Raw genomic sequence first — 18,772 nt, 5'->3', positions numbered from 1 at the left:
AGCCATCAAAGGCCCTCTGACAGTCTTCAGTCCAATTAACCTTCCTAGGCTGTTTGGGTGAAGTTAGAGCTGTCAGGGGTGCAGCTATGGTTCCATAGTCTGCCATGAAATTGCGATAGTACCCAGTGAGGCCCAAAAAGGCTCTCACCTGGGTTTGAGTAGTGGGAGTCTCCCAGTTCTGTACGTCCTGTACTTTACTGGAGAGAGGTTGGATTTGACCCCCTCCTACCTCATGACCAAGATAGGTAACTTTCCCCTGAGCTATCTGGCACTTGGTGGCCTTGATAGTGAGGTTAGCCCTTTTCAAGGCCTGCAACACCTTATCCAGATGTGTCAAATGCTCTTCCCAGGTGGAACTGTAGACGGCAATGTCGTCTAAGTAAGCCACACAAAAGGCTTCCAGCCCACTGAGCGCATGGTTGACCAATCTCTGGAAGGTGGCAGGGGCATTCTTCAACCCAAAGGGCATGACCCTAAACTGGTAGAGTCCCTCAGGTGTGGAGAATGCCGTCTTTTCCTTGGCATGGTCCGTCAGAGCTATTTGCCAATAGCCTGAGGTAAGGTCAAAGGTGCTCACAAATTTGGCAGCACCTATAGTGTCCACGAGCTCATCAGCCCTGGGCAATGGGTGCGCGTCAGTTTTGGTGACGGCATTGACTCCTCGGTAGTCCACACAGAACCTCCAATCCTTGGTACCCGCCGGGGAACTTGCCTTGGGGACAAGGACCACTGGACTGGACCAGGGACTGGTGGAGGGTTCAATAACACCCAGATCCAACATCTTGGCGACCTCAGTCTGGATGTGGTTTTTGACGGTATCTGACATACGATAGCTCCTGCTTTTGACAGGCACACTGTCACCAGTGTCAATTTCGTGCTTACACCACGGTGTAAGGCCCGGTGTCAGTGAAAACAGAGGGGCATACTGCTGGAGCAAAGCCCGGCAGGCCCTCTGCTGCTCTGTTGTCAAATCGGGAGAGAGTTGTACTCCCTCCACTGAGCCATCCTGAGGGTTGCTATGCAGCAAATCAGGAAGGGGCTCACTCTCATCCTCTTCTTGCCCTGAAGCTAGCAAGAGACATGAGACCTCTGCTCGCCTGTGGAAAGGCTTGAGCCTGTTGACATGGAATACCTGGGGGGCTACCCCAGAGGCTCCCATGTCCACCAGATAATTGACTTCGCCCATCTTGGAGATGATCCTGAAGGGTCCAGTCCACTTGTCTGCCAAAGCTCTAGGCTTGGTAGGCTCCATCACAAGGATTTCCTGTCCCGGAGTCCAATCCACTTGCGAAGCTTTCAGGTCATGCCAGTACTTATTCAATTCCTGGCTGGCCTTGAGATTTGCTGTTGCCTGACCCATCATTTGTGTCATCCTCCGCCTGAGGCCTAACACATAGTCCCCCACTTGCTTGGCGGGACCTGGAGGGGTGGCTTCCAAGCCTTCTCGGATCAAGGCGAGGGGCCCCCTCACGGGATGTCCAAAGAGTAACTCAAAGGGGCTGAAACCAACACCCTCTTGAGGTACCTCTCTGTAAGCAAACAGCAGGCATGGCAGGAGGAGATCCCATTTCCTCCTTAGGGGCTCTTCCAAAGCACCTAGCATGCCCTTGAGAGTTTTGTTAAATCTCTCAACCAGACCATTGGTCTGGGGGTGGTAAGAGGTGGAGAACTTGTAGGTTACCCCGCACTCTTTCCACATGGTTTTCATGTAACTAGACATGAAGTTGGATCCTCGGTCAGAGACAACCTCCTTGGGGAATCCAACACGGGTGAAAATGCCCAGGAGAGCCCTGGCAACCACCTTGGCAGTAACAGTCCGAAGGGGTATTGCCTCAGGGTACCTGGTGGCATGATCTACCAAGACCAGGATGAACCGATGTCCACCTGAAGTGGGAGGGTCAAGGGGACCGACGATGTCGATGCCCACCCTCTCAAATGGTGTGCCAACCACTGGTAATGGCTGCAGTGGGGCAATGACCCTGCCTCCAGTCTTGCCAGACAACTGACAAGTTGGGCAGGTCCTGCAGTGGGACTCCACCTCTACTCCCATCCGTGGCCAGTAGAAATGGGCAGAGAGCCTCTGCTTAGTCTTCTTGGTCCCAAGATGACCAGCCAAGGGCACCTCATGCGCCAACTGCAGTAGGAAGGGCCTGTAAACCTGGGGTACCACCAACCTCTTGCGGGCACCAGGTTCGGGCTTAGTGGGCTCACTAACAAGGAGCTCACCCTCCCAATAAATCTTGAATGTCCTAGGCACTTCACCTTGTGCCTGGGACAGGGCCTGTTTCCTCAGGCCCTCGAGAGAGTGGCACTCTCTCTGTCCCTTACAGAAGTCTGCCCGGGAGGGTCCCCCTTCAGCTAACAAGCATTGAAGGTCGGGATGATCCTCCGGGTTGAGAACCTCTCCCACAGGAGAGTCTTCTGTCTCTTCTCCCACAGGAGTTGAGTTTGGGTTTTCCACTGGACCCAGCCCGTCCGGAGCATGGATCCCAATGGGTGCTGTCGGAACAGCAGGAAGAGAAGGTGTTCCCTCCACAGAGGTGGCCTTCTTGGTCTTCCTTCTTCTTGCCTTAGGCCTCGCCTTTGGCTCGGATACCTGACTCACAGCCAGACCCGGTGTCACCTGTGACCTAGTGACTGCAGCAGCAGTCATGGGAAGACCATCCGAGATCAACCCCAACTCTACTAGATCATTTCCTAACAGAATGTTAGCAGGGACATTGTCCTGAACCAGGACAGGAAGCTTTGCTGTCTTGTCTCCAATCATGAGTGTGACTAGGGCTACAGGCGATAATTTGGGAGGCCCACCAGCTAACCTGGTGGTTCTCAGAGGAGCACCTACATAGTCCTCTGGCTTGAGCAGGGTCCTGTCCACCACTGTCATGCTTGCCCCAGTGTCTCTCAAACCAGTAGAAGGCTGGCCATTCAAGAGGACACTTCTCAAAAACCTACGGGTGTTCTGCGGGATAGTTGCCAGTACTTCTGCGTACTGGTCCCAGGCCCCAAGGGACACTAAGGAAATCTCTACCGGAGCACCAAATGTGATTCCTGTAGAGGAGGGGAGGACAGTGGCCTCCACCTCAGCCACGGGGTAAGGGTAGGTCAGGCTGACAGCCTGTACTCCAAGTGCCTTACCTTTACACTTGGGGTCACCCCTTTTGTGATCCAGAGCCCCACAATCCCAACAAGTGCCAGGAGTGCGGGGTACGGTACTGGAACCACTGGGAACCTGCTTTGCAGCAGGTGGACCACTACTCTTATTCCCACCCACAGAGGACTTATCCCCACTAGATTTTTGGGTCTTAGGAGAGGAAGGTTTTGGTTTACCCGACTGTGATTGCTTTTGGGACTCCTCAGCTTTCTGAGAGGTCCCCTTTTCTTTGTCCTTGTCCTTCCCACTGGAGTCCTTAGGGGACACCCGGTGGGAGACCCACTTGTCAGCCAACCTAGCCAGCTTAAAGGGGTCTAAAATGTTCTGGTCAGCCACATACTGACGCAGCTCTGGTGAACAGGCTTCAGAAAAATGCTCAAAAAACAAGAGGTGGGACAACTCAACAAAAGTTTTCACCTTGTAACCGTCAATCCACCCCATCATGTTCATGTGCGCAGTACTCACCCAGTCAACCCAAGACACATTCTCTCTTTTCTTAAAATCCCTGAACCTTTTAAGGTATTGGGTAGGTGTCTTGCCAAACTTGGCAATCAAAGCAGACTTCATACACTCATACTGACCCCTTTCCTCCACACTCAGCTTCAGAATACAGTCATATCCAGTTTGAGGCACTCTGCTTAACAAACACTTAGCCCAATCTCTTTTATCTACATCATGAATTGCACAAGCCATTTCAAACGCTTCAATCCATTGGAGGATATCTGAACCCTCCACAAACACACCAACCAAATCTTTCATAAACTTGGTGGCTGGGGACCTGCCACTCTCAATTGGTCTAGCTGAAGTCTCCACTCTAGCTCTCTCTAGCTGGATTCTCTGACATTCAGTGTCCTTGTCTTTGAGCGCAAGATCCCTATTCTTGAGTTCCACTTGCTGTGCCAGCTCCTCTTTCTTAAGCTCAGCTTCTATTTCCAACTTGCGATATTCAAAGGCCAATTTCATCCTTAATAACTCAAGTTCCATGGAATTGCTGGGGTTTGGAACAGAGGCAGCAGGAATGGTGGCATTCCCAGAAACAGATTCAGCGACAACCCCAGGGGCAGAGTCCTCACTGGTTGCATCCCCCCCTTCATCAAGGGTTTCACCATCAGTCTGGTAGTCCACCAGGGCAGCTATCAGCTCAGCCCTAGACTTATCCACAAAGTCTAACTCCCTGGCTTCACAAGCACTCTGGAGAGCCTCTAAGCTCATCCGAGTCAATTTACCATTTGCAATGGGCTCCATTGCCTGTAATGCAGTTATTTGGTACACACCCAAACCTTAATCTAATAAAGTGCGGATATTTTGTAAGTGGCACGGTTATACACTGAGTCTTAAAACCATAAGCATCCCACCGCTGCCACCAGCTTGTCAAGACCGGTGGGGGGGTCTGTACTTCCGCTCTCTATATGGTAGAGGAGAGGCACAGAAGACCCCAGCCAAGATTCTCGATTACGGTAGCTATGGACGAGCAATCAAGGCCTAGCTTCTCAGGAGGTGATGCAGGCTGGTTCTTAAGTACAGTGTATCCCCAAGCCCCCACAAAGGAATGTCCACACACTGTATTACTGAAAACACAGTCTTTATATAATTAATATTCAAGGGTTATGTACACTTATCACAACAACGCACTTTGTGCTCAGGAAAACCAATAATGATAAATATCTACAATTCTAAAGTGGTACCACTAATATTAGACCTCATAACAGTGCATTCACAATACTGTAGCAATGGCACGCAGATCCATAAGCAGGAAACCAGCAAATAGAGAGAGGAGAGATAACAGAGGGTTGAAACAATAGGCAGAATACTGGCCCCTACCACTGGACACAGTTCTGTGTGGAGATCCCCCCACCTGGGCAACCTGTAAAATAAAGAGATATAACACAAGCCCAGTCCATATATTGTTCAACAGTCTTATTCTCTCCTACAATGTTTTTACCCCCCCAATGTACCTGGTGGAGTCGAGTTCTTCGAAGAGGCGTCGACAGATCCTTCTTGAATGACCCCCTTTAAAGCAGGAGTCACGGATCGTCGAGAGGCGTCGAGAGACGTCGAAGACCTCGGGGTTCGGCGACGGGGAATCGACGGCCCTTCTTGAATGCCTTCCCTTTCAAGCGGGAGGCACGGGGCGTCGAACGTCCGTCGACAAACGAGGTAGAACGATGTCGAAGAGGCGGCAGCTTCGTCCGAGCGGTGCTCGTCGGCGTCGGGGCGTCGGCGTCCTGCAAGGCGGAGGTGTGCGGGGCACCTCGATGACAATAGTTCTGGACCGCAAAGATTGTAGAGACGGGAGCCCAGCAAGGGCGTCGAGTCGCTCGAGTCTTTGGGGTCGTGAGGTGGCGGGAAACCCACCGGCGGATTCTCCTCGGCGCGTTGGTCGTCCTCGACTTTCTCCGGCAGGACAAAAGCGGTCGACGGTGCGGACGAGGGAGTCCTTCGAGTCAAATGTTCTTAGGCAAGGAGCGGACGGCTCCGGTCGTCGGCGGCTCGGCGTCAAGTGGTTCCCCCGGCTGGGCAACACAACCTCGACGGGCCTCCAGCGGTTGCACAGACCTGCGAACCCTGGTCGACGGCAATGGACTTCGACAGCGTCGATGTCCGGGTGCTTTACTTCGGTCTCCTCGGCAGTCCCCTTCTCCGGTCGGCAGCCTTTCGATGGTCTGGCGTCCAGGGAGCTTCGGCGAAGATTCAGCGGTGCTCGATGGTCCCTCGGAGCACGGGAAGAGGGCGCCTTACCAGGTCCTCTCTCGGGTCAGTCCTCGACGATTTCGACAACCTTCAGTTCCGTCGAAGCAAATGCCACAGCAAGTCTTCTTCTTCCAGCTGGACGTCGAGGATCAGCAAATCCAGTTACTCTTGAGTGGAGACTCAGCTTCTGGATGCTTCTGAACAATTTCCAGTGGTGAGAGGTCCCCAGATATACTATTCTGTCTCTCATCCACACTGCTGGCACACACACAGCAGCCAATCACACAGAAGGGCATTCATGCAGTCAGTCAGCCAATCAGGCACACAGTGCATTCAGGCCACACTCCTCCCTTTCAGACACTCACAACAAGGAATGTGGATTGGGACAAGTACCCAGCCATTCAACACTACACACTGCATTCAGGCCAGTTTCGGGCAGGGCTGTCTCAGTCTTTGTCTCTCATGCCAGAAACCAGACAACCACAACAAGGAGTGTATATTGGTCACACACTCCATTCACCCAGGTCCCACCCACAGGAGGTACCCACAACATACAGTCACTGGGAAGGCTCCAGTCAGTCTAGCTGGGCCTTCACAACAACACCATATATGGAACTTCCACCCAACAGCCAGTCAGGGGGAAGGGACAGAGTCAGGGCTTCCCAGGACTTTGGGAAAAACAAGATAACAGGCAATAGAAAGCAAGAGGCCACAGGGGCCATCTTGTTTCCTATCAGGAATCAACTGATTCCAATGGCAGGGCCTGGGTATCCCAAAATGGAGGACACCCAGAGCACCTGTCAAATTCAGCATGGAGCTGCCACCAGCCCATACCCTGCTCTGTGGGCCACCCACAGGTGCCCAAAAACATACACTAGGGGCACAGGGTTGTACCCCTACCCATGGGTGCCATAAGGGTATCCCATGGGTCTGTTCACCAAACCAAAAGAGAGCTGCACTGCCAGGAGTCCCTCATGGACTCCTGGGCAGAAAACATGACAGAACACACGGTAAAAACAGAAAAAGGACAAGGATTCAGAGGCCCTGTCCCTCAGATGCATTTCCGGCATCACACAAGGTACGAAGTAGAAAATAAAATCATCCGTATTGGCTATAACTGCACGCGTAAAAAGGCACAATACGCAACTTATCTGGAGGACTGACTGTAGTAGCATGCAACCCTGTAGTTCTGTTCAAATTGTCAAGCAATCGGAGTACTCCGCATCTATCCTGTGTAGTGGAAAAATATATAAATAATGATTAAGCTTAATATACGCAACATGTGAGCGGATTTGCAAAACCCACTAAAACAAGAGGGCCCCTACCCTCTGAAGAAGCACCTCACAAGAATCAATCAATAAGGACATACCTATAGTCCCACAAGGGACAGTTTTGTCAGCACGGCCAAGTGCGCTTGTTACATCCATGAGAAGCAACTAATATAAATGCTATGGTGTGCTGTCTTACGCTTGCTGCTGTGTATTAATGGGATACAGCTGTAAAGAATGAATACGAATCTCAGTACCCTACTCCAAAACAACCATATACATGAGTTTATTTTCAAACAAACGGAATCTATTGCTGCATTCAATCTAAAACTAGAGAGCTAACCTCTAGTTCTTCACAAAGTTATTCCCTCAGCATGACCAAGTGCACTGGTGGAAGCGCCTGCACCGAGTCTTTGATAAATCCGAGTAAGAAACCTTCACTTCCTGTCTGGATCATATGATATTCTAAACCACGTGATCGCTGCACAGTCTCTCCCAAGACTGACTGAGTAGCATATCAAACGGCTACCTCAAAGGTAGTGTTAATCTGAGGCGCCATATTGGAATGTGTAAGAAAACACTATTCCTCAGCAGAATTACACCACTACCATGATGAACACTAACCCAGCAACACCAATATGCAAAGGACATCTTTATTACACAAAAATTAATATTGGAAACCTAATAATGAATTATGTACACAACGTAAAGAGTAACTATGACCTTGACGCAGTGCGTTTTTAGAGGCTAAAAAATGAAGTGGACATCCCATTGAGAACCATGTTACTTAGGGTCTTAGAATAGGCAATTGTGAACTAATGGCCACAAGTATGTGTAAAAAAAAAAAAAAAGTTGGTGCATATGGTGATTACACAAAAAGCAATACAACATAGCATTACTTAAGGTGCGTTTCTGACTCTTGCTCTGTAATGCAAATTGAGACGCAGTTTATTGTCCGTGCATTTGCAAAGAATATACAAACAGGTAGATTATTTGCAAATGCAAAGACTCGACGCATAAAATGTTGCATTTTGCTTTGAATTATGCACCCAGCATTGAAGAAGCATAGCAAATGATGTAAGGAATCCGGAGTACCAGACGTTAGCGCTGGAAGCATAAGTATGTTTCATGTGCACCTATTGGGCACATGGAAGGGAATTGAGCACCAGTGAGACTGCTTGGTTTTAACATATCAGCATATTTGACTGTGCTCTCACAAGATGGAGTAAGTAAGAATGTGGAAGGGAGGAACTCTGGTAGAAAACAGGTGAATGAAGAAGGGGGACAAACATGCTGGAGGTGCAAGTAATGACGCTAAAACGAAAAACTTTGGAAACACTTTTGAAATCCGAGGAGAACAGAGACTGGTCTTGGCTTTTAAGAAATCAAGGAAACAATTAGATTAAAGTACCAACTGGTTTTCCCCTCTTGTCCTTAAGCACTCAGGGAAATGGACAGCTGTTAAACAATGCATCCATGTCAGCAATATTAAGGAAATAGTCTATTCTTACACTGCAGGAGACGTGGTTATTTACAATGCCTTCGTTTGACAGATATTTGGTCTCTCTTTCAGGCAGCAGTGCAGGGGGAAGAGGGACGCGCTTCCCGAGGGCTGTTAATCCTGGTTCGTTCCTGCCCAGATATTTCTGTGGAGAATAACTTTGAGATTGCGTTTTGCTGTATGGCTACCCACATTTTATTGAATTGTTTTTTTTATAACAACCCTAATAACGTACCTGAGTTCAGTTTCTAAGCGCGGATCCAGGATTTAAACCTCTGTTGTTCTGCATGCTCTTGCTTCCAAGACAAGCATGTTGCCCCTGTGCTATTCTCCGTTCACATAGCACTGTTGTTAGGGACGACACTTAACATCCATATCCTCCATTTTTATTGGCATCCGGAAATGTGTGCGGTGGGCGAGCTGATGAATTGAATCAGTCTCTTATCAGCAGAATTTGGTACCAAGGGGACACATACTACTAGCTGGGGACCTCAACTCAAAACGTATTCGCGAAAAGAAGGAGGAGCCACAGAAAAAGGGCAACTCAAATGACTGCCAATAGCTGAAAAACGGTAGAACTTGGGATAGGGGCTTATCTACTTTACCTGGACAAATTGTGTGAACTCTGCTACATTAGACTATATCTAGGTCAGTGTCTAATTCAGAACTGCATGCAATTAGACCTTCTGCAAACCCCACTTGGTGATCATGCCATCTTGTCCGTCCAATTTGATATAAAGTGGGGAATCGAGGGGTAATGTATATAACTCTACACACGCCGACTTAGCACCAAACAAACAGGAAAATCGCCTAGTTTAGACATCTATTTTGCCATCACGTGTCAATGAAATACTGAATGATCGTCTGCTTCATGGCGCTGATCTCCAGCATTCCACTATACTGGGTGCAGACAATTTTGAATGTTTTGTGGGAGGAGTAATAGCCGAATGCACTAAGAATCTTGGTGAAAGGCATCTCTCCTCTCTGGGTAAACAACATGCCTATGATAAGGAATTGGTGCTACGTAGGCGCGCAGTGAGAAGTCTGATTAGACTGCCGAAAAACATCTGTCATTGTTACATAATGACAAACAGCCACTGGTGCGACAGGCCAAAACTGGGTATAAGAATTGGATCCACGGTTTACAGGCTGCTAGATAGCAGCGTGATGCAGAATCCATGCTTAATACCCTAACTAGTAAGAATGCTAAGATGTTCTGGGCACTTATTAATAACACAGATCTACCCAAGGGGGCTAGATTAGTTAATGGTGTTCCCGACCGTGACTTGGTTAGGCACTTTGAATGCTGTATGCTTGCCCTGCCTCTTCTGAGGCGGGTGAACAATGTGCGGTTACTCTTGGAAAAGATGTGTTGGATATAGACGTATGCCCAAAGACGATTGGGAACAGTATTAAGCGAATTAGTGCATCACAAGCTCCGGGTCAAAATCAGTTATCCAATTACCTATTTAAGTCTGGTCCAAACAAGTGGTCTGTAGTACTGTCTACCTTGTTTAAGGACATTATTGAATCTGGTAAGTTTCCCGCTTCGTGGGCCCTCGCTAATATCATACCAATCTTTAAGAGGGGTGTAAGATCTGCACCGTGTAACTATAGACCCATACCAATTATGAACGCAGTCTTGAGTATTTGCAAGTATTTGGCTAGAACATCTCGAGTGTTGGGTGTCCTGGAGGGGCCTAATTCCTAGATGGCAAACGCGCTTCAGAAAAAACATGGGCACAGTACTAAATCGGTTGTTACTCCAAGGTGTACAACATCTTGCCTGGGCTAAGAATAGACTGCCTGTTTATGTAGCATCCGTGGATCTATTGCCAGCCTTTGTTGCTGTGGACCCCCGATTACTTCGTGCCAAGTTACAAAGGTGGGGGATAATAGGGGCCCTACTCGGACTCATTATGGGATTGCACGAAAAGTCAGCGATTCGTGTCCGCCTAAACCAACAAGGCCTAATGTACTGACAAATTCTAACGAGAGGTGTGAGGCAGTGGTGCGTCCTTGCCCCTTGCTTCTAATTTATGTGGCAGACATCGGACTCCACCTTAATCTCAAGGCACTGGCAACACCTAAAATACAGCATCTGTGCCCCACGTGGTTGGCATGTGCAGATGACTACCTAATATTTGACAACACGCCCAGGGGATTACAGCATCTACTGGATGGATTTGCTGGGGAGCATGCTTTGAGTATTAATATGTCTAAGATGAAAGTTATGGTGCTAACGCACAAGAGGAAAAATATATAATTTAAGTGGTTCATTGCTGGGAAGAGTGTTGACAGGATTGAATCCTGTACATATCTTGGTTTCATGATAAATTCCAAAAACAACAGGTCCAACATCCGTATTTGGCTGAGGGACAAAGCCAAAGAATTGGCAAATCAACTGAGCAGAGTTGACTCGCGTTATGGAAAATTCTCGTTATTAACCGCAAGACATTTCTATGAGTCTAAGATGGTACCCAAGTTACTGTATGGCTTTAGGAAATATCACTAGAGGGGTATCAGGTTTGGAGGCATTGATATGGAGACGACTTTGCAGTCTGTCAAACTCTGTGCCCCACTCAGCCATGTGTTACAAACTTGGCTTGACCTCATTAAAAGCTTGTGCACACTGGCATTACCTGTCCTTATACAGGAATTTGTTGGTTGCACCTGAACACTCTCTCTTCTACTATTTGAAGCTGATGGTGCAGAAAGGGGGTTGCCAAGTATTGTTGACCTTAAAACGCTGGTGGGTGACCTCATTGACAAGATGGGGTGCAGTGTCGAGGAATTGGTTGAAAATCCCTCTAGGGTCCAAAAAAAGACTGTACATCAGACCATATTGGGCCGATGTACAGGAACAAATGGGTGGGATATCTTGCAACAATGTTTCATCAGACATAGGGGTGTGGTTGTGTGGGTTATGGGACCCGACACAGAAAACGTTCTCAAAGAGACAGAAATGCAGCTTCATGACTCCTGATAGCAGCATGGCTTGTAGTGATGTGAAAGTGGAAAAAAAAGACAGGCACCAACAAACTCTGGTTGCTGAAGGTATGGTCCTATATCTCGTTGAAGTGGGTAACCCACACGGTCCAAAGGGACCAAGCCTCCTTCAAGTGGAACTGGGACGATGTGCTGGGATATTTACAAAGTGACTATATTCTTCAATGATGCCTCCATAGAATACGTATTTTGGACACAATGTGACAGTATTAAGAAGAATCAAGTGATCGACCAACCGGTACAGACCCGTTGGCAGGGGTTGGGGGGCGGGGGGTGGAGGGGAATTGTATTCTTTTTGTTTGATATGAAAGCCAATTTAAAAAAAAAGACTGTATGATTTTGATTGGGTCATGACAGTTGAGGTGGTTCATCAGTATTCATCAGTGTCACATCTGAGGGTACTTTAGCACCTAATCTTTCGATATATGCGGGCATGTTCTCCCCTACTTTATTCCTGAGATGTCACTTGAACCTAATTCACACCAAGGCAGTACTGTTTAAATATGGACTTATTTTGGAAGATTCACTCACATGCAGATTTTGCAAGGAAGGCACGACTAAGGAAATATTGAAGTATTTGCTGATGCAGTGTAAGTCTTTGTGCCCATTTAGAGAGAAGGCTTTGTGAGGGGTTTAAACAAATCTAAATTATCCAGAAGCAGACACCGTATGGAACTATTATCTGTCGGGTATCACTACTGCTGTGGTAAACTGTGGTTTCCTTTCTAAAACTGTTGAACTTGGATTTCTGAGTTGAAGTGAAATGTGTAATTAAGAAATAAACCTACTATTGATAGTCTTACATGTTCATTTGACTAATTTAAATTTCTTTTCTTTTTATTTATTCTGTATGTTAAAAGTGAATGTTTTGTTACTATAATTCTTTTGTGTTCTTATTTTAGTAAAATGTTTAAGGTTGAATCTTTTAACCAATACATGTTTATTTTTTTATTTTTTAAGAATAGAGGTTTCATCACTCTTCTAGATTCCTGTCTGTCCCAGGCTGGGGGTGTGGTCAGCTTTACACACAATCAGGGCAGGGTGGGGTGAACTGAGGCATTCAGTGCTGTGTGACTCTTCCCCAATGCAAGTTTGGCTTCCCACCTTGCCCAAGAGAAGAGCCACACATAGCCTTCTGACAGCCCTTGCCGAGCTCATGTATACCATGAAGGGGCAGGAGACCATTGAGGGAAGCAGCAAAGGGTAGTTTGGTGTGCACTTGAGCAAGTGTATGTGTGTACTGGTGCATGTGCTATCCAGATGTCCACATGGGATATATAATGGGACAGTTTTGGAATCGGTGGACATGATAGTGAGATTCCGGGGGCTATGGATGTAGTATGGGGTAGTTCTGGGGCAATGGACACAATATTGTGTAGTTTTGGTGGCAATATGGGGGATATGGCAGCAATGATGCCATGGGTGTCATTTATACCAACTTCGCTGATGACACCCAGATACTAATTCCCATTACCGGGGACTACGATCAGGACACCATCATGATCAACAAAATATACGCGATAATTAAAAACTGGATGGCTGTCAACAGCCTCTGCCTAAACGATGAGAAGACGGAGATTCCCATTGTGGGCTCCGCTGCCAAAATCGATGCCCTCCACTCTGACTACTCCACAATCACCATCGATGGAATGCCTATTCCTTTCCTAAAGCAGGTTAAAACTTTAGGTGTTTACCTTGACGCCAACTTAACAATGACTAAACATGTAAATGCCCTTTCATCGGCCACCTCCTACACTTTCAAACTTATCGCATTAAGACGCCAATTCCTTATGCCACAAAACTGTACCACGCTAGCCCGGGCCCTCATCTTATCAAAGTTAGACTACTGCAATGTGTTGCTTCTAGGCACCTCAAAGACCAACTTAGCCAAATTACAACTGCTACGAAATAAAGCGCTATGAGCAGCCATTGGATTAAAAAAAATCGGACCATTTGTCCGCCACCAGTAGGGAAGCCCACTGTCTCCCCATAAAATCCAGAATCATTTTCAAAATACTTTGTGCCATGTGCTGACCTTGGAGTTGCTGGCAACGATGGAAGTTCATGTAGGATTGATTCCCATTTTGCAGACTATTTCTCACCCAATATGGCCGCCACCTCTATAAGGTTGGGTGGAGCCATCTGCGCCCTGCGTTGTATCCGTCATTCTTGGAAGATGCTGCAGAATCTCTGTCAGTTTCAGCATTACCCTCTCGTCTTTCTTTTGCCTTTTTCGTGCCCAATGCAGCCATAATCTTTGTCTGTTTTTCCTTCACTTCTGAATCCTGTCCTGTCCCTCCTTCGGTTTCGCTGCCTAACTTGCTTATCCTTTCTGTATCCTTTCTGTCTCCGTGTCTCTACTCTTCCTTTCATTCCGACTTTGTTCACAACTTGCCGTTCTTGTACACCCTTGTGTATTGCTTCCGCGCTCTGTCTGGAACTGCTTTCTGACAATCCATTTTCTTTGCCTCCTCACCGCGCTTGGCGGTATTCACTCTAAAGTGTGCACAGAGTCCTTTGCTATGACACGTTTCCTCGCTCGCATCTCGACTGATATTTCTGTATCGCTTCTATTCTTGTTGCTCACCTTCCTAGCTTTACTGGTACCCCTCTCACCGCTCGACGTTTGTTTTCGTTCATTGGGTCCTACTTCCTTGAAAGGACTTCCACTCTCTCTCTGCGAGGTCTATCCTTTACTCATCACACTGTCAGTGCACTGTGAAGCTCCGGTTCATCTCTCTCTCTCTCTCCCTCTCTCCCTCCTCTGCTTCCCTTTCTGTTGGGGTTTGGTTTACCCTTGTTTGGTCCTTTTGGATTTCTTTTCCATCACTTACTGTGCTTACTTGAACATTGGTACTTCATTCCTGACTGTTATACCAGTACCATACTGCATTGGACACGAGGATCTCGTCCTACTACAGTTGCCTACTAATCCATCAGGGTTTTTTCTGCCGAAAAGGCTTTTTCCCCTGTATTTTTGTGGTCTTGCACCTCGGGGTCCCACTGGGCCTGGTTCACGTTCAGGCAAAGGTGGATTCCGAGGGTGTGCGCCCTAATTTACGTCACAAGAAAGAAAACCAGGTGAAGGAACCCCGGAAATCTGGAAAGAAGGACTCGGAAGCCCAGAACAGCACTTACTCAGCACTCATTACAGCATCCACTAGTACTGAACGCCAGATCACTACTGCACGGCCACCAACCCTATGATGTAATGCTGTGACATGTACTGTGATTTATTATATATATAAGCTTCATGATGTATTGCTGTGAAATGCACTGTGATTTATTCTATATATAAGCACGATGTCTGTAAATACGCCGTGATACCTCCGAGTTTGGGCGTACAATAAATGCAATAAATAAATAAATGAGAAGTGACAGGGTCAGTGCTGGGGCCATAGAGGTAGCATGAAGAACGAGTCCTCGTGGCAATGGACATGTCATTGGCAGGCCTGGGGCAATGTGAGAATCATAGGGCACATAAAAGGCAAAAGACATGACATAAGACAATTCATTTATGGAACAATGGACATAGCAAAGGGCATTTCTTGGGCAATAGATGTGGCATGAGTCAGGACTGGGGACGACTGTCCGAGTGACATTGGGAAAGCCAATGGGCAACAGATGTGGTTGAGGGCAACGTGAGTAAAGTTGGGCAAATCGGGGGAAATGTGAATTTGTAGCGCAGTGCTGGGGCAATTGTCATGGCTTGTGACATTTCTGGGCCAATGTAGATGCCGGCTGCATAGTATGTTTAACTTGGGCAAATCTGTCATGGCATTGTTTGGACTGGCACCAACATTTTCTGTAAGCAATGTAGAGGGATCTACGTTGCCCCAAAAAACTTTGCCCCAGAAAAGGAAGTGGTGAACCCAATTAAAAACATCCAATGGCAATGTTGCCCCAGAGTTGCTCCACAATAGGTCTCGTTTAGAGAGTGGTGGACCGGCTGACCGACGCCTCCGTAAGCATTCCCATCTACTGTATCTGCATGCCAGGAAACTGCTGCATGACATGAACGCCACAGCGCTAGAAAAGCAATGTGTTCTCTAACAGCAGACACATGTACACTGGTGAAATCGTTAACACCAACCAATCCTTAGATAGTGGAAATTACATCTTCTGGCATCTGGCTGTACATCAGCAGAAGTGACAGACTTATTTCTGAATCAGTCTGTATGCTGGCAGAAGTGATGATGAATCTCTTTCGGGCATTGAACTAAGGTGATGGGCTTCTTCCATTAGTGAAAAGCGTGTCCTGACAGACTATAGCCCATAGACAGTAACTGGTAGGCCATGACACTGCTATCAAAGGAACAAGTTGGCAGGAAGGCAGCATGCACGTTCAAAGCCAGAAATTATGGCAGATTTCCATGCCCCTGGCTTCACTGGGGAGTTCAAGTGTATATGGTCGAAAGCCATGACTTAACCTATGGATGGACGCAACTGTGCACCAATATAGTGTCTAACTAAAGTGTCTAACTATGGGCAATTACCAATTGTGCCTCAATTTGGGACCAAGAATCTATAAGCCTCAGAAGACGAGCCGATAGCTCGAAACACCTGTCAGGCTGACCTACAACCAATTAAACTTTATGCAATTCATGCATGGACCATATGGACTTGTACGTAGTGTGATTGTAACTGGCTAACTAACGAACAGGATGAGGGCAAAGAGAAGCACCTGTATACACATGGACTTCTATGGTGAAGTAGTGGCACGCAGGGTCCAGGTTTGCGAGACGGTTTGGGGGCCGAATAGAAGAAGCAGTCCTGGCCATAGACACCCGTTAGAGGGATGAGAATTTGTGTGTCTTCTGCAAAGTTTGTGAAGGAGATGCCCAATGAGTCGAGGAGGTCAAATGGAGATTTTATATAATTGTTGTAATGGTGGGGAGGAGACACATGAATCTAGCGGGGTCCCACATGTAGTTGGTGTTGATGGGGTTGAGGCCTCTCCTCGAACACTTGATGTTCTACTGTCAAAAAAGGAGGTGACCCAACTGGCAGCGTCCGGTGAAAAGCATACTAGTGATGTCAAATTGCGGCATACGTCTTCATGGTCCACAAGATCAAATGTCACTGAAAGATCAAGAAAAAGCATGAGAGAGAGTTTACCTGCATCATTGGCGTCGTCCAATTGATTCTTAGATCAAGGAGTGCAGTTTCTGTTACGTGACCAGGGCACAATCTGGATTGCCGGGGACTGAGGATGGCGTAGTCTTCCAGAAACACCTGGATCTGTGTGCAGGCAACTCGGTCTAGGATTTTCAGGAGGAATGGGGCAGTAGTTTGTGTGGATATCTGGGTCAAGTGAGTTTTTTTTTTTTTTTTTAGCAACGGGGTGATCCAAGATTCTTTAAGGGTCGAGTGGACGGTGTTAGCAGCAAAGGAGGCATTGATGTTGGCCATAATTAGAGGAGTGAGAGTTTCTATGCATTGTTTCACTAAGGTAGCAGAGCAGATATCGCCTTTGCATCGTGAGGGTTTGAGGCCCTTCACAATGTTGGCCGATCAAACTCAGAGATGGAATGGAAATTAAAGATGTGTGTGGGTATGGGAGACGTTAGGGGGGCATTGTGCGGGCTGTATGGAATGGTGTCTGATTTAGCTATAATTTTGCTTCGTAGCTGATCAATTTTCCCTGTTCAGGCGTCTTGGATGCTGCTGCACCAGGTAGTATCTTTGGTGTCAGTCGATGGAGGTGATATAGGGAATTCTAGTTCACAGAGGATGATGAACAATTCATGTGAACTTGAGGATGCTTCCATTATCCTGTTATTGTAGGAGGCTGCTTTGGTCATGAGGATGGCTTTTTTTATATTTTGTAGATTGGTCTGAACATAGGGCCTTATCTGTGTCATAAGTTTTTAACAGGGTGAAGGTATGCTCAACCACTGCGTGGGTCTTTGCGTAGGCCTAATTGTAACTATGCTGTTCCATGGTTTGTGGATTAGGAACTGGAGTCAGCAGCCAAGGTTTGCATGGGTATGCAGCATCACGTGTGGTACTGGAAGGAATAACAAACATTGGTCAGTTAGGCAGCCGTTCCTGATGTTTGATTTGTGCTCTGAACATAGTCACCCACCTTGGGTGGTGGAACAGTTACCTAGCAGCCATGTCTGCCTGTTGCATACTCTTCACATCAGATGCGGCAGACTGATGTTTTGCAAGTCCATGACCTTACAGGCGTAGCTTGGAAACATGGCGAATGTGTGTGAAGAGCATCTGGGCATCACACACAGCCTGCAAGATGATGCTGTGGGAGTATCTTCGGTTGCAGAGCATTTGCTCATGGGTCTTGGGGAGAGAAAAGTCACATTGGTTTCGTCTATGACACCTACAGTGTTTGGGATGGCTGCCATACTTAAGAAGTTGCCCTTCATTCTGTTGAGGGTGGTGACAAAAGTTGGGAAGGTGATGTGTTCTGCCACACGGGAGATGAAGGTACGCAGCACCTGTGTTAGGATGCCACTGAAGGCGAGTTCAGATGTTCCTGCTACACCACCCACTGCGGTCTGGAATGATCCACTTGTACAAAAGTGCAGGAAGAACATCACCTCCAGGATTGGTGGTATTTATGTGCCAATGTCTACCTATGGCTAAAGGTCCGAAGCTGGGGCATCTCTTCTGTCAATGATCATCTGCTGATCAAGATGGTAAAGTCGGAATGCCTCCTCTGCAGTCATCGCCTAGGGCATGCCATTGAACGATAGGTGCTTGCTCTGCAGCGCTGCCCACATGAATGACTGAGAGGGAGAAAGCATGAATCAATTATGTGGAAAAATGGCTTCACGATTCACTGACAGAGAGGATACTGTATTCATTAGTGGTTTTCAAATCGTCTTCTGTTGCTTGTCACCATTTTCTTTGGTGCACGGTGGTGGCCTGGAAGGGTGTGTGATGCAAGTTAGGCGTAGGCCCCATGCCCTGCTCCATGCAATGTGTGCAGTTTTCTGTACCTCCTACCATCTTGCCGGACACCCGTGTCATCTCATGACCCCATTGATTTAGTGCCACTCACCTTGCATGTGGTGCTGCTCGGGCGTCTGGTGCTGGGTCAGCCACTGACGCCTCCTCTGTTTTAATTGCAACTTCTCCCACTAGTTGTCTGGCTGCACATTTCCTGGCACTTTAGTGGTAAGCCACAAG

The 18,772-nt window shown here is 47.5% G+C and overlaps 1 long non-coding RNA gene across 1 annotated transcript in view; it reads left to right on the top strand.

Annotated features, from left to right (window-relative positions):
- LOC138510245 (uncharacterized) overlaps window positions 1–12,419 on the top strand; it is a 34,422-nt gene extending 22,003 nt beyond the window's left edge. The window contains exon 6 of the long non-coding RNA XR_011280350.1: window positions 6,921–12,419. This is a non-coding gene — a long non-coding RNA (uncharacterized lncRNA). The remainder of the gene's footprint in view (window positions 1–6,920) is intronic.
- Window positions 12,420–18,772: the final 6,353 nt, after the last annotated feature.

This window comes from Ambystoma mexicanum, chromosome 6p (assembly GCF_040938575.1).
Source record: "Ambystoma mexicanum isolate Mex_15411 chromosome 6p, UKY_AmexF1_1, whole genome shotgun sequence".
Lineage (NCBI taxonomy): Eukaryota > Metazoa > Chordata > Amphibia > Caudata > Ambystomatidae > Ambystoma > Ambystoma mexicanum.
This window is presented reverse-complemented; position numbering and strand designations above follow the sequence as displayed.